Raw genomic sequence first — 14,430 nt, forward strand, 5'->3', positions numbered from 1 at the left:
GTTCTCAAGGCTTCAGCTCCTCTTTTGAGTATCAAAATGTGTCATTTTCTGGAACAACAACACAAAAAAATTTCCCCACAATTATGAATATAGTTCTGAAGGAGCTCTGATGCTCTTGCAAGCCACTCACCTTGGCTGTGCTCAGGAGACCCAGTGCACCAGTCATTATGTACAGACAGTGAGTGCTGCCTTCTGATTATTGAATCCGGGGTGCTATATTTCAGGTTAGGCAATTTGCAATTTCCAGGTTTCTAAATAAAACATGGAGATTTCTGCTGCTGAGAGAAAATTTGTTTTGAAAATATTACTTTCAGTGCTTAACTTACTTCCCAAGTGGTAAGCAAAGTACTCAAAGGATAAATACATTTTTCTTGGCCAACATAACATGCTGTAATATGATTAAACATTGTCTAGCCTCTGGATTATTAAACAATAAAACAAAATTTCTTGGGTCAAGCATAAGTAAGTTCCATGATTTATATGAAACGGCATCCTCATTATCCATTTGTACATTTTTTTAAAAATACAAATTCAGTTACTGGAGGATGTTGTTCAGGCTGGATAGTATCACTTTCCTCTGTAGCTTCAGTCTGAGCTTGAAATTTCTCTCAAGCATGTGACAATGCCTGCCAGCAAACACAAACTGGCACAAGAGAACATGAATGGCTCTGGGAGAATCCATTACACTCACTAGGGAAGTGACATCAAGTCCCACTGGGTCAGACAGTAGAATCATGTATGTATATTAGCTATAGCATGGTGTTATAATGTGATCACTTTTATCTATAAATATGAAAGAAAAATAAATGTTGAAACTCACAAAAAGTAAAATGTATAACAGATTTTATAACCCTTTCTTTTTCTTTTTGGGTTAATGATCTTGGGGTTTATAACCTCTAAGAAATTTCCAATTATCAGAAATGTATATGCCCATCATTTCTCCTTGGGCTTGTAATAGTCATTTCTGGATCATAGATTATGAGCTAAAATGACCATTTCCAGGCATATCCCATTAAACCTTCTCCTGACAGATGATGACAAGAACTAAGAGGAGAGAGGAGGCAAAGCATGAAGGCCTGGATTCCTGAATGGATCATAGACCTTCCTCTCTGTCCCAGGGGTCAGCCCTCACACTACATTAAACTGTGAATGACAAGCTGTTGTTGTCTAATATTGTTGATATTTTGACTGTTAACAGTCAAGTAATCAGTTTCCTATTGATAACATTTTTACCAAGTTTAAGCAGAAAGCGTCTATATTAATGCTTTTAAGTCCATGAGTTCTGAGAAAATTAAATAGTGGTGGAAACTTGAAAATATTTACTGGAAAAAGATTAGTCTTATCATGGAGAGTCTAAGGCCAAGTTTAACGTAATTACATGAAAAACATGTGAATTTCCTTATTTATGTGCAATGGAAGGTCTATTTTCAGATGTTATAAACAGTAACATAAAATCATTGTGCCCAGAAGAAATGCTGCTCCCTTCATTATAGCTGATGCTTCATTGAATACCCGCACACAGACTGCAACACTGGAAGTCCTCTACAGAAAAGCTACTCTTAGAGCTGGCTGATAGTCTGCAGAAGCTTCTCAACCTGAAAGTTTTCAGGGACAGAGCAGCATTGCATGGCTTCAGCTAGGCCCTGGGAGTGTAGAAGCAAAACCCTTCTTAGAAATGAAGCCTGCGTTCTTTAGATTATACAGAAGAACAAATGAAAAGATTGGGGGAATACAAAAAGCCAGACATCTTTCCTAAAATGAGACCTCATTAAAAAAAAAAAAAAAAAAAAAAAACCATGGAACAGAATCCAAATGGGATAAGACTACTTAGCTATATGGTTAATGATTTTCACTCCTTCTGTTGAGAGGAAGGAAAAAGAAGTTTATTATTGAACCCATAATACTTATATTTATATGCAACATTGTAGAAAACATTCTCACTATGAAGCATATCTTTGCTCACTTTCAGTAAATCATTTTGACATCCATATTATGTCTTAAACTCAAGAGTCTCCCTGTTAACTCACATTTGGCTCTCCAAAGGTCAAAGAAGCAATGCTTGCAGACTACTGGATTTATAACCCTTATTTCCACCAATAGTAAAGAATAGTCATACATGTACCCTTTTAAGACCATCCCTAAAGGGATATATCTAAACTCAGTTATTCTTGTGAAGAAGAGGCATGAGGATCATTTAAAGTTTTAATACAGTTTGATCTACATAGTGAATTCCAGGGCAACCATGGCTACAGTGGAGACACTGTTTCCAAAGAAAAACAATGAACAACAAAGGAAAAGAGCAATAAGTAAGTAAGTAACCAACCACAGCAAAAATCAATTGGTTTCCATGGATTTTGTCAGCACATGAGGTGTATGTCCAGTAAGTCATGAGCAGAGTAGAGAAGAGATATGTACAAGGACCTGCCTTCACCAGTTAAAGTATAATTTTCAAACACCATTACTATTACTCACCTCAGTAATTGCATAGTTCCTTCTAATGGAACAAAAGAGGTCACAATGGCAATCATCTACAAAGCATAGGACACAGAAAATGGTCAGCAAAGGTCTTCAGAACTCATCTCTTGGACCACAGTATAAATTTCTAATCTGTAATACTATTCAGACTGCATAATATATCTGCCTTAATTGAAATAAGAATGAGCAATCTGAGCTTAGCAAAGGCGTTTTGTATAGTATTATTCTCAGGGGTATAAGTAATAGCAAGAATTATTAATAAATTTAGTCTATATTTGTCAAGCAATAGCATGAGACCTTTCTCCATTAAGACATGACCAGAGCTGTGACCTCCAGTGTGTAACTCTATTACGGCACTTAAAGTTTGATACCTTAAGATTTTGTGAGCAAAGAGAAAAATGAGGAAAAGAAATACTAAAAGATCAAGGAGGGTCACTGACAAACTGTCCATCTGTCCTATTCACATGGCCACATAGTCCATCAATATTGGTCAGGCCCATGCTTCCCAAGAAGAGACCAAGTCCATATGAGTGGCCAATGAATTTGCTTATAGTAGAATGAAAATCCAATAAATCTACCCATTTCATTTTCTGTTTGGATTAACTGGGTGGTGTTGTCAATATAATAAGTATACCTTGTGCTGTTGGATATTTTCCGTCTGGGATCATTCATTGATTAAATTGACTAGTCATCTTTAGTGAAGTTGCTGCAAAATTGAATAATTAAAACTCTCTTCAGATAATTTCCCCCATAAAATTGAATTAGTACAACAGAAGTATGTTCGGTAGCTTACACCCTAACTTGTTGGCTTGTTGTCAATTCAAAACACAACCATTGAAAACATTGTATGTAAACACCAAAATGCAACAATTGAAAGCATTGTATGCAAACACCATAATGCACCATTGAAAGGTGCTTGAACCATTCTCCAAGGTGAAGAATGAACTTTGTCTCCTTACCTAATTGGTGTTTATTTTATTGTAACAACCATACTGGTAAATGCTTTCCCTATTTTTAATCTCTGTTACTTACCAAGTAAAGGAAATAAACTGAAAGATTTCTTTTAAAAAGTGCCTCTTGCACCATTAGATGAGCCTGATGCTTTGTACGTTTTTCTGCTGTAGAATATAATTTTAAGGTGTGTTACTTTTGTTTGTGTTCTGGGACATTTCTTTAATGATGCAAAGATGTGTTTGATTAAATAAAATTCACCTGCAGTCAGGAGGCTGAGTCAGCAACTAGCTGACAGGAAGTGGTAGGGAGGAGCCATGTGGAGAAGGGTTTTTAAGGAGGGGCAAGGAGAAGCATGGGGGATTTTTGGAGGATGCCAGCAAGGAGAGGTGAGTTACTTGCTATTCATTTTTCTTCAACATGTATCAGCATGAACACTAGCATTAATATGGCAAACTTCTTTGGCATGTACCCTGGCACTTATTTCAACATGTGTACTCTGTAAACTATTCCTGGAAGCTCCTTCCATGTAGGCAAAGCTGAACTTACTCTCTATAACTCTCTAAGGGTCTGAATTTTGTCTGACCTCTCTCCCTATACAATAGATGATTGTATAATCCATTGCACTGGGCAGTGGTCTTCACAGAATACTTAAGTTATTTGGATAAAATGCATGACTGATGTTTAATGAATATGGGGACATCACACATTTTAATATCAGGCTTTCCCTGTATATTGCCAATAAATGTACAGTAGTTTTATTCCAATAAACTGATGAACAGATCTGGATTGTTCTATTGCTACCATTATAAAGAAAACATTAATTTCATAAGGTTTTGATAAACTTAAAAAATTCAACCATATAAACAGTGAAACACATCAATGCACAAACCCCACACCTCCATGTTCTGATTTGTTTAACTCCATGCTGAGAGCATTGCAGCTTCTAGAGCAGAATTGTAAAGTTTCCTGTTGTTATAGCATTTGGTATTTCTCCACTTTCCTGATGAGCTGCAAAAGAAAGAATCATCATTAAGTTGTTTTTTGGTCCAGATGATTTGTGTTTTGTGTACAGTATACCTTAACTTTGCCTCAGCTTGACCTCAGGCTTGTTTTTGTGTGTGTGGTTAATAGTTTTAGTCGTTACATTGCAGCTTCATTCCTGAAAACTATTTTATACTAAATAAATAAATAAATAAAGGTGCATCATTAAAGATAAGATATAAAAAACATATAAATTCTCAAGTATGCAAAATCAAATTATCTTTAAAAGTAACAGTTAAATATTCTTTTAGGAAAGGTTGAGTTTGAGTTTTTTTGTTTTATTTTTTTGTTTTGTTTTGTTGGGGTTTTTTGTTTGTTTGCTTGTTTGTTTTTGTTTGGTTTGGTTTTTTTGAGACAAGGTTTCTCTGTGTAGCTTTGCACCTTTCCTGGAACTTGCTCTGTAGCCCAGGCTGGCCTCGAACTCACAGTGATCTGCCTGCCTCTGCCTCCCTAGGGCTGGGATTAAAGGTGTACTCCACCACCGCCCAGCTGAGTGTGGTTTTATATGAACCAGACTTGTACAACCTTCTAAAACTAAAATGAGAAAAATCTGGATAGATTTCTAAGTCATCTTAAGAGAATGGCAAACATTCATTTTTTATTTATTTATTTTACACAACAACATCTGAGCTACTTCCAAAATGCATGTTCTCTGTCTTACAACTTTCTGTTGGCCATTTTATGAAGACAAAAGTCTTTACATGGCCAAGGTTGTTTCTGTATTTCTGATGGTGTTTCATTCCTAAGCATGTGCCAAGTGGTAGAAAGCACTCACTAACAAGTAGTGCGGGGCCGGCCAGGTGAGCCATGCAGGCTGGTCAGTGACAGCAGCAGACTGAATGCATGTGTGCAAATGTATAGATCACAAATTTAAGCTAGAAATAATCCAAACGTTGAATTATTAATTATTAAATTCTTGGCCATCAGTCATATTATAGTGTCCACTATCATCATAAAGTCACCTTTCAATAATTGTAACTTAGAATTGCCAAGAGGATAGAGAACTTTTATTCTGAACTCCTGAGTGGAGCAGGAGTTCTCAGAATATCTTCAGTGATCCTATCAATGGGTATGAGTGTACATTTCCTACAGCAGACAATATATTTTATTACCAGCAACAGCTAAGCCACCCTCGTGTTTCTCTCTGGGATCCTATGAATTCTTTCAGTTGATTCTAGATTGATTCTATTGTAGCAATGAAACTTCTATCTCCAAGATTCACAGAGTTCTCAGACTGTACACTTAATGACACCTTGGATTAGACATTTCTTTGTTGAGGTTGGCTGGCCTGTGCACTGTGGGTATCAAATAGCTTCCCTCTTCCAAATGTTATTAGCTTGAAAAAAAAAACAAAATGTCTCCAGATATTGCATTGTGCAAACAACAGCTTTTAAAATAGTGAGGTTTTGTTTTCATTCATCATCAATATATCCATCAAAAGTCAACTGGAGATGAGGCTGAAGTTATGGCTCAACAGTTAAGAGTAAATATTTCACTTACAGAGGATCAGAGTTCAGTTCCCAGCACTCAGGGCCAGCAACTCACAACTGCATGTAACTTCACTTCCAGGGAATCAGACATCTTCTGGCCTCTGCAGGTTCTCTTATGCATCTGACATACACTCACATAGACACACAGACAGAAATAAAGCCACAGCAGTTGGAAGCATCCCACAATGTCCTTCTCTATGGGATACAGGCTGGTAAAGCTGCCAATGGCTGCACATTCTCTGGACACACAGACAGATAGAAAACAATGATAAGGCGTGCAATTTGCACAGTAGCTCTTAAAACTGCTGCTTAGAAGTGGCAAGTCATCCTTGTGCTCATGACTTGGGTCCAGACAAATCATCTGGTTATGCCTAAATTCAATGAGAGCTAAAAGATAGCTCCAGCTGTGTTGGTGATCTGAAATAATAATATCACAATGTGATTTTAGAATCTATTTTGGAGTATAAATTCTAACAGGCACATTTCTTCAATAAATGTAAACAGCACCTACATTTCAAACATCCTCTAAGCTCTCTTGTTTACAGATACAGATCTACAGGGTGGTGATTCTACAGGACTGATGTATTTTTTATTGTTCTTTCAATCGCTACATAAATTGCTTTTTTCACTTAACTATTTACACTAGTGTAATCCACAGTAGAATAACAATATTTGTAGTTTTATTTAAATAATGTAAGACATATGAAGAGCAAATAAACCATCAGCAAAATGAGAGGGAAATCTGAGTCTATGTTTAATGAACTAACTTCCTGCTTTGTTGTGGAGAGCTCCTCTTGGCAGGTTGGGGTTTAGAAGAATACACTTTTCTCATTGTCTGTAACTATAATTCTTTTACAGCTCTCATTTCTAGCCAAAGGCCCCATCTCCTCTATTCTCTTTGGATAAATTGTTATAGCTAGACTACCTGATGTCAAGAAGTGAAGCTCTGGTCATTCTCTAAGGTTTTGGTCATAGGCAGTGGTGCAAGGTAGAATAAATACAATAATTGCATTTTTCACAGCACTTTATAGCTATAAGCTAGATGTTTGTGGTGAATAACTAGCATGTCCTGGGTGGCCATTGTGTCGAGGCTTTGTGTATCTTCCTCAGGTATTCTCTATACCCACCAGAGATGTAATATTTTACGTTTTTTAAACTTAATCATTCAGAGTTTCATAGGCAGCAAAGTTCCATAGTTTCAACAAAAGAACATTTTAAGTCACACTATGCCAAACTTGTCCAGCTACTCCATATTTCTTGTCTGGTATGTCTTAGCAGATATTTGTGATTGTTAATGGGAATTGTCAACTAGTCAGAACCTAGACTCACCTAGAAGATGAGTGTCTGCCCATGCCTGGAGATTATCTTGAGTAGGTTAACAAATGTGGGTCAACCAGTCTGTCTCCTCAGCAGGGGAGCCTGGACTGCATGAATGAAGAAAGGAAGCTGGGCCCTAGCACAGCCATTGCTCTCTCCTGTCTGTGGAAGAGGAGCTGCTGTGTGGCGCTCTGCACCTTGGCTCTCCGCACCTTGGCTCCCTGTTTGACCGGCTGGGAGCCAGATGCACCTTGTCTCTTTAAGTTGCTTTTGTCCAAGTATTTTATCACAGCAACGGGAAAAGAAACCAAGACATAATCTAGTGAATCTCTGCTTTATTTCAATGATTAATTTTATAATACAAAAGAAGAAATTTGCAGCGTTCACTCTGCCCATGAGGAGATAAAAACTATCATATTTTGGTATATAGCATCCCATAAACATTTCAAAAAATAAAATGAAAATTAGTTCCATATTCTAAAACTGTGATGACGTGACTTTTTTGCTTTGATGATGTGCTGTAACAATTAACACCCACCCTGCTTCCACACACAGGAATGCTTCTAGGGGTTAGCTATTAAAGATAATGCTGTCTTGACATCTCTGTATACATTCTAACATACATTTTATGTTCAAACCCATTTTCTTAAGATAAACTTCTGGCACAGAAGATATGTGATTTTTAGCATTTCAAACATAATCCCAAATTATTCTATAAAAGACTTACTAATGTATGTTGTTAGCAATAGTGCATATTTCAAAGCAAATTGTACTCTCCAACAACTTTGCTGATTTGAAAGTAGAAAGTGTTTGTTGTGAATTTTACTTTTGTAGTTATCCATGAGTTTAAACCATTTTTCTTTTCTTTTCTTTTTTTTTGTTTTTTGTTTGTTTGTTTCTGATATCTCTTTGGGTATGAGTTGCCAGTTTCTAGCTTGAACCTTTTTTTCTTGCAAGGCCTTTAATGGAACATCTTGTTTAAACCAGTTAATTTTGTCTTGATGCATGGTTTTTGACTGACAGTATAGAAGCTGATTAATATGGAGGAAATCACAGCTGAGATCCTGAGTTTATCTCATTGAATCTCCTAGTTTTAATTTATGCTTGACTACAACGTTTGGAACCAGGCATCTTGGTTTGAGATGCAAACTGAACGTATTATGCTGGCCCTAGGACCTTGAGCAAGCCTTGATGCTCCTCGAGGGCTATTTTTCCTGTAAATACTGCAGGGTTTTTCCCCTTATGGTAATTATGTATATAGTACCTGGGATAAGAAGTAAACACTAAGTGCTCAGAGCAAAGTTTGCCCATTGTCTGTACTATTGCCAGGTTTAATAAAATGCCGCTGACCTCCAGTGCAGAGACCCACAGAGGTTTCCTAGTAAGACCTTACTCAAGGTCAGAGAATCTGAGCTTGCTTTTCCCAGCAGGGCTGCATAATGGGATGATTTGGCCATGAGCATGGTTACCAGGTGTTTTGAAAGGTCTACACTTGGCTGTACTTTGTGCTTTGATCTTGCAAGGGGGGAGGTCTTTTGCCTCTCCCCTTGGCATTATATAAAAGCCCTTTGGAATAAACCTTGAGGAGACTGGGTATTGCCCCAGGATCCTCTGAACCTATCCTGTCTCTGTCTGTCTTATAGTCTCCGCCTATATTTCTATCTAATACTTCCTCATTCCTCTCTCCTCCCCCCAAGAACCCTTCAACAGATTGGAGCTGGACTCCCACACTCCAAGAAGGCAAGTGTTCTCTTAACTAAATTAAGGAGCCTCTTTGTGTTCTGTGAAGTGGGGGTTGGGGGAACAGGATTCTAATAAAATAAATAGATTGAGACTGAAGCCATGACCCAGGGGATAAGAATGAGGGCTGTGCTTGTAGAGTGCATCCTCGTACAATTAAAAATAAAATTAAAGAACAAAAGAAATAGCTCCACAATGAAGCATGCATACTGTGCTTGCAGAGGACCTTGGTTCTGGTCCCAGCATCCACATGGTGGCTCACCTGTGGACATCTGTAACTCCACTTCCCTATGAACAGACACCTTCTTCTGACCTCCTTGAGCACCAGGCACACATGTGAGACACGTACAGACCTTTAGACAAAATACTCATAAAATATATTAAAATAAATAGATCTTAAAAATAAATTAAGTAAATCTTTAAAAGAGAATAAATAATAGAGCATATTTTGAAATAAATAATAGAGCAAGGTGTCTCTTGGCCTCTACATGCGGACCCTGGCATGAATGCAAACACACATACGTATATACATTAACAAAGTCTATAAATAATAATATATAAAAAATGCATGCACAGGAAAATGAAACCAGAAGGAAGTTGTAGAACTGTTTGGACCTTGAAAAGTTTTCTTTGAAACTACAATCACTTTACTTTTTTCAGGCTAGTATGGTGGGTGACTGCTCAGGGTAGGGTAAGAAAAAGATACGTGAGAGATGATCTGGTGCTATCCTATCTGAGATATTACTGTGTGAGACAGGCAGTCTTAGGACTGTGTGTAATTTCAGCTCCTACATATAATATCTTCCTATCTAGAAAAGAGTTTCCAAATTCTAAAGATGACTCAGAAATACATGCACAAATATCACAGTAAGAAACCCAGAGACCACAAAAACACTCAAATAAACAAAAGCAACCCTAAAAAACAGGCTTCCCAAAATTCTATCACTGCAATGAGAAGTTACTTTTGATTTATCATGTAAGTTAAAATATTATTTTCTATGTTATGTTTACAACTCATCTTAAGACTAGTCAGCTATCAACTGATCTCTTGCTTGCTCTACCAAGGTAAGTAAGAGCATATACACTTTTAAAAAGATTTATTTGTGTGTGTGTGTGTGTGTGTGTGTGTGTGTGTGTGTGTGTGTGTGTGTAAGTTTAAGTGTGTGCAGGTCCCCACTGAGACCAAAAGTTCCTAGAACTAGAGTGACAGCTGGCTGTGAGCAACCATCTTGCATGCTGAGAACCAATCACAGGCCATCTACAATAGCAACTTTCACTCTTAACTGCTGAGCCATCTCCCCAACCTCAGGTACAGACATTGTTAAGTATATTTTTTTGTGTTTGGAGTTAGTAAGCAGATCTGGTGTCCTTTTTTGCCTCTCAAATGGGAACTGTTTGTTACAATTTTTCATGTTATTTTGAAACAAATTCTGTTTCTTGCACACTAGGGGACTGAATGTGTTGAATTGAAAGTCCAAGAATGCTGTTAGTTCTAGCACAACATACAGAATGTTTTAAGGATGAAAAGTCACAATGGTAGTCAATATCATTCATCATTCTTGGATCTTAAATCTTTGCTGAGAAAGCATGTACCAGGAAGAGGAAAATATTGGCTATTTAGATAATTGAACTCCAATTTAATGGATTCTGCTATTAACCAAAATTGAAAGATTTCTTAAGTTCTTTCTCTAAGATGAACAAAGAATTAATCAAATATATGTTAATGAACCTTAGGTAGCTAAAATGAGTGAATATTCCTTATGACGATTTTATCTTTTCTTTTTCTTAATGTCTCAAGCAGAGAATGGTAGTCAAATAGGACATGTTTGTCCTCCAGTAGCTTTCAGCTTTCAACACAGTAAAAGTCTTAGAGTAAAAAAAAAATGTGGAAACACACAAATAAGTAAAAAATCTAAAACAAGATGACACCAACAGAGGGTGGAACTTATTTGCATAGAGTCATTTGCATAGGTCATTTGCATAGGGTTACCTGACTGTCAAGACATACCTCACAGGGACTTTCAGGGGAAGGAGCTGATTGCAGCTGAGTGCAGGGTAAGGTTTTGAATTACTTTCATGACACTGTACAGAGAACTTGTAGTAACACTGCTCAGACAGAAAGAGGAAATGGAAAGTCACCTGCATTATAAGTAGGCAGAAAAGGGAGCCCCTGATATAAAGAGTGGGTAAAATGTACCATTTGCACATCTTCCTTCCAAATTACAGAAATCTGAACTTGATTATATATTTCTTATATGAGTCACTTACACTAAGTTATACTTAAATTGTACTCAGTGATTTTTCTGTTTTGTTTTGTTTTTGGAAGCAAGGACTTGCCACATTAACTCAGGTTGAACTAGAGTTCATGAGTGTACCGCCTCCATCTCACCTGTGCTAGACTTCAAATGAAGCACCCAAGAATTCAGGACATGCAGCGGTACAGCAGTCAAGGGTAAAATGATTGGAATCTGTGATATTATATGTGTATTGCATACAGCTGCAGAGCCACAGTCAAAACTATATGGGGCTAAAACAACATGCAATGGGAAGGTTAGATGATGTTTACGTGATTTCATATCAAAACATATAAAGCTAAGAACCTATAACAGACAGGGCTCTAGTTATCTACTATTTATAAATAATTAACAAATTAGAAGTTCTTTCTCATTATGAAAAACAAAAACTGTGCCATTTACATTTTACATTAAGATCTTGGCAAATTAAGGAAAGAAAGGAAATACAGTCCTTTCTTTTACTAAAGCTCTAGGGTTTGAGTTCATGGAGCTTATGGATAACCAATTTCATCAAGACCCATTCTCAAGTTGACTCTGCAGGAGATAAACTCATTTAGGCTCTATCAGAGATGTCAATGTTTTACAATCACATCCAAGATAACATGAATGATGTGTTCTTCAGTGAAGCGAAGAAGAAGAAAATGGTAGCTAATTGACTTTCTTATCATGTTTTGAGGAACTAGGAACTAGTGAAACTTGGAGACTTGTTTTCAGTTTGTCTTTCATACTTAAACTTCACTTATAGAAAATTTCAAACACATAGAAATATATTAAAAGTAATAATGAAAATAATGTGTTCTATATAGCTATAACCTAGCTTTATCTTCATTAATTGCCAATATTGTCAGATTATGTTTTAAAATTTGTATCTGTCCTTTGAAATTTTCATACATAGCCGGGCGGTGGTGGCGCATGCCTTGAATCCCAGCACTTGGGAGGCAGAGCCAGGAGGATCTCTGTGAGTTCGAGGCCAGCCTGGGCTACCAAGTGAGTTCCAGGAAATGGCGCAAAGCTACACAGAGAAACCCTGTCTCAAAAAAAAAAAAAAAGAAATTTTCATACATATATACAATGTCTCTTGATCATATCTACCCTTCATACTCCCTTTGACATCTCCCATCACATCTCTTTCTCAAGTTCAGATTCTCTTTTTATTATCTTATTAACACAATGAGTTCAATTTGTACTGCCTATATGGGCATTGGCATGGGCATGGCCATGGGTCATCTACACACTCCTATCAAAAGTAACTCTTCCCCCTGCCCCCCAGCAATCATCAACTGCCAATAGCTCTCAAGTTAATGGTAGGGCACAGGAATCCTCTCCACAATCCATGGTGCCATTTTTAACTGGCTTAAATGTGTACATATCTTGTGTAGGTAACCATAGTTGCTATGAGCTCATGTGTCTGTAGCTACATCCAGTACAAAGGATAACATTTCAGAGCATCCCTTCCCATCTTCTAGCTCTTACATTCTTTCCCCTTCTCCATGATGTTTCCCGAACCCTGGAGAGGAAGCACGTGAAACTGTTCAGCCTAAGCCTATGCACTCAGTGTCATGTGTTTTTAGCACTTTGTACAGCAATGTGTCTTTGCATTAAACACTGCTTATTGCAATAAGTTCCTCTGATCAAGGTTGGGAGCAGCACAAATTCATATCCATAAATATAAATATTTAGGAAACATCTTTAACAGCATGACTATTAAAAAAAACCACACCATCATTAGATTCTCACCCAGGACCCATAATTTCCCTAGCCATTGGTTTGCCCGTGATTATAGCACTAGGCACGAATTGTCTCCATTGGAGCAGGCCGACCTCAAATCCAATCACAGCGCAGGAGGCTGCCACCATAAACGATCTTGACACTACTGCACCCAGGGGCACATCTTGCTTGGGATGTCACTCATATAGCACACAGGGTCCAGTGCTGGATGAGACCATCAATCAGTCTTTTCTCCTCCCACAGCTTGCATAGCACCTTCCATCAGGGAGAGTTTCCAGATTAGTTCCAGACTGATCTCTCTGACCTGAAATCAAAGAACAACAATGTCCTCTCATCTAGTTCTGGTTGTTATTTTAACATTCATATTTCCATCCCACTTTCTATTCCATCATATTGTTTTTGGCTATCTGAGAATTTAAAATGTTTTAAGGCATGTACAAAGCTAATTATTTACAATGAGATATCATTATATAAAAAATTATACATAATATCTTATATTTGGTTAGGTTTTTTGTTTGTTTGTTTTTTCAAGACAAAGTTTCTCTGTGTACCCTTTGGAACCTTTCCTGGAACTTGCTTTTTAGACCAGGCTGACCTCGAACTCACAGAGATCCACCTGCTTCTGCCTTCCAAGTGCTGGAATTAAATGCGTGCACCACCACTACCTAGCATTTGTGGGTATTTTTAGCTTAATAGATTTGATATCAGTTGGAGGAAAAATGCTTATTGTCTTGCTTATTTTTTATTTTGGCAAAACTTAATTTTTTTTTTAAATGTTAGGGATAGTCCTGAGATGACAATGTTGGAGGACTTTTCCAAGGTTGAAGCTTCTGTTCATCAAGTAAATGTCCTTTAGACTTACGTATTCTGTGAATTACTTTTCTCATTGGGAACTAGAAACAGAAGATTTCCCCCTACCTCCCCAGCAAGTCTTTATCCTCACATAGTTTAATTTCCCTGTACCAGGAAAATGGCCTCGTCAGTCTTCACCCCCATTCAGGGACCCCTCCTACTCCCCAGGGTGCAGTTGAAGGTCCCCACTGTTAGACATAACTCAGCCTACACTGACTGTGCCAGACACTGCTTTTGGCATGGAAGGTAAAGAACTGAGCAAAACTGGCTCAAATTAGCATTCTTGTGGGGTGACATGCAAGGAAAAACACAAATAATTGAACTATGCTATGGTAAGCAGTATATTGCATACTAATTACTGAAGAAGAAGAAGAAAAGAAAAAAAAAAACAACAGAGAACTATGAAGTGTATGTGAGCCAGGTCAGAAGAGCCTGGGAGTGAAAATAAAGGTGAGATCGAGGCTAGATAGACAATCAGAAAGATGTTCAATGTGGTCACATGGAGAGCGCTGTAAATTCAAGAGTCCTATGATGGAGTC

The 14,430-nt window shown here is 37.5% G+C and overlaps 1 protein-coding gene across 11 annotated transcripts in view; it reads left to right on the forward strand.

Annotated features, from left to right (window-relative positions):
- The window catches only part of Magi2 (membrane associated guanylate kinase, WW and PDZ domain containing 2), a 1,425,274-nt gene that overhangs the window by 634,035 nt on the left and 776,809 nt on the right, over positions 1 to 14,430 (forward strand). The window lies entirely within an intron of this gene.

The sequence above is a fragment of the Peromyscus leucopus genome, chromosome 3, assembly GCF_004664715.2.
Source record: "Peromyscus leucopus breed LL Stock chromosome 3, UCI_PerLeu_2.1, whole genome shotgun sequence".
Classification (NCBI taxonomy): domain Eukaryota; kingdom Metazoa; phylum Chordata; class Mammalia; order Rodentia; family Cricetidae; genus Peromyscus; species Peromyscus leucopus.